We start from the raw sequence: 2,500 nt of genomic DNA, 5'->3' as shown, positions 1-2,500 counted from the left end.
GTGTGTGTGTGTGTGTGTGTGTGTGTGTGTGTGTGTGTGTATGTTCTTTGGTAATTGGATGCTGGTCTTGCCTTTGACACTCTCTTGCATCACCCTGAATAAAGCAACCCTGACGTGAAGCCCTTAGGAGAATTTCAAAACCAACAACTTTACATCTCCTCCCTCTCAGTCTCTCTCTCTGTCTCTGTCTCTCTCTCTCTCTCTCTCTCTCTCTCTCTCTCTCTCCCTCCCATGGCCCCCTTCTCCATCACTCTAAATCTAAATGACCCTATACTCTCTCTCTCTCTCTCTCTCTCTCTCAATCACTCTCTCTCTCTTTCTCTCAATCCCTCTCTCTCTCTCTCTCTCTCTCTTACTTTGCCTGTGTGTGTGTGTGTGTGTGTGTGTGTGTGTGTGTGTGTGTGTGTGTGTGTGTGTGTGTGTGTGTGTGTGTGTGTGTGTGCATGTGCGTGTGTGTGTGTGTGTCTAGGAGGTACTGCATGTGTCCTTGTTTACTGCAAGTCCTCTCTACCTGTCCAGCTTTGAGGTACCCAGATGTTTTGTGGCAGGAGAAGTAAGAGAGACACACACAATTACACATGCATGTACAGACACACATACACACACACACACACGGACACACACACACACACAGACACACACACACAGACACACACAGACACGCATCCATATCCATAAGCACAAAAACACAGACATACACATTTACTGACACACACAATTACACATGCATGTACAGACACATATACACACACGGACACACACACACGGACACACACACACACACACACACACCCATACACACCCATACACATACACACACAGACACACACATACACAAAGTCCATTAACTGCAGCAGTGAACACTGTAAATGGAATGGAAAGGTTTTGTTGGCCAGTCCTTAGAGGAGGCCCAGCGTATGAGGACCCCCTCATCCTGCTAATGGGGTAGGAAAATATGGAGGGGGACACAGAGGGCAGACGCTGATGTCATTGCAGCCAGCCAGAGAAAGTCTCTGAGACAGACACAAAGGCACGGGCCCTCTGACTCACACACACACTCACACACACACAGACAAACAAACACACACAGACACACACAGACACACAGACACACACAGACACACATGGCTGTAAAGGACCTGGAATTCCTTGTAAGGCACTTAAGCTTTTCCACGCTCTCTTAACTGTTTTTCCAGTATCTATTCCATGCTTTTCGGCTGTCAGTGCTGGCGTTTCTCCGCCCGTTGGAACCACCCGGTGTGACTGACAGGGGTCAAAGGTCAGAGTGTTTAGCAGGGGAACACAGGGACTAGGGCTGCTTCTTCTTTGCCAGATAGTGTTTCCTCTGATCTTCTGCAAGGTTTACAGGAAGTCCCTCTGTGTGAGGGTGGCCCACACAATGGCATCACTGAGGTAGAACCAGGTACATGGAACACATGACTAACTCTCATTCTCTCTCATTCTCTCTCTCTCATTCTCTCTCTCACTCTCTCTCTCTCTCCCTCTGAAGTGGGCAAAACATTTCCTATTGTTTTTACGATATGGAAGGTGCGGGTACAGCATGTGAGACTAGCAGCCTTCCTTCCAAAAAGAATTCCAGAGAGAGTTCACCATTCCCTGTTGTTTTGAGTTTAACTGCAAAATAAATATAATATGCAAGTAAAATGCAGTTGTTTCCATGACCTTAGATGTTAGCTATGGAGCTGAAGATGCCATTCACAAGCAGACTCGTCCACTGAGTCTGAATGAGGTCAGTATCTAGTGCTCCAGCTTATAGGATACTGCCCTCCCAACCTGTGAAGGTTGCACACTCTAAAACACAAATAGAAAAAAAATCAATCATTTCAATAATTAAATAATAAAAATATACTTAAATGCCGTTCCTACACTCGCTCTCGCTCTTCTTTGGTCTCTGTCTTACTCTTTTCCTCACTCTCTCTCTCTCTCTCTTTCTCTCTGACCGAGTTTGTCTATTTTTTCCTCAGACTTTCAGTCTTTCTCTCTGTCACTCTTTCTCTTTTTTTAGCTCTCATTTCATTTGGTGTGTCCTGTGGTGGGGTAAAAAAAGTTTGGCCATTCAAAGTTATACATACTTTCTCGAGTTATGTAAGCCCTAATAAACAAAACAACATTGAAAATAAACACACACACACACACACACATGCACATTACCGTATACACACACAGGCACACACACACACACACACACACACACACCACACATACACACACACGCACACGCACATGCAGACACGCACGTACACACACACACGCGTGCGCACTCACATGCGCACACACACGCGCACACAAACACACACACACACGTGCACACACACACAAGTGCACCCAAAACACACTGGCAGCAGCAAGCTCTGACGCACAGCCACAAACAGACTGGTGAGGTCTCACCTACCTCTGCCATAGTCAGGGCCAAACCAATACACACACACGTGTATATGAGTGTCCAGCCATGTGTGTGTGAGTGTGAGTGTGTGTGTGT

General features: G+C 46.4%; 1 protein-coding gene across 1 annotated transcript in view; it reads right to left on the bottom strand.

Annotated features, from left to right (window-relative positions):
* Positions 1–2,500, bottom strand: part of scfd2 (sec1 family domain containing 2) — a 150,021-nt gene that overhangs the window by 27,968 nt on the left and 119,553 nt on the right. The window lies entirely within an intron of this gene.

Source organism: Sprattus sprattus, assembly GCF_963457725.1.
Source record: "Sprattus sprattus genome assembly, chromosome: 2".
NCBI lineage: Eukaryota > Metazoa > Chordata > Actinopteri > Clupeiformes > Clupeidae > Sprattus > Sprattus sprattus.
This window is presented reverse-complemented; position numbering and strand designations above follow the sequence as displayed.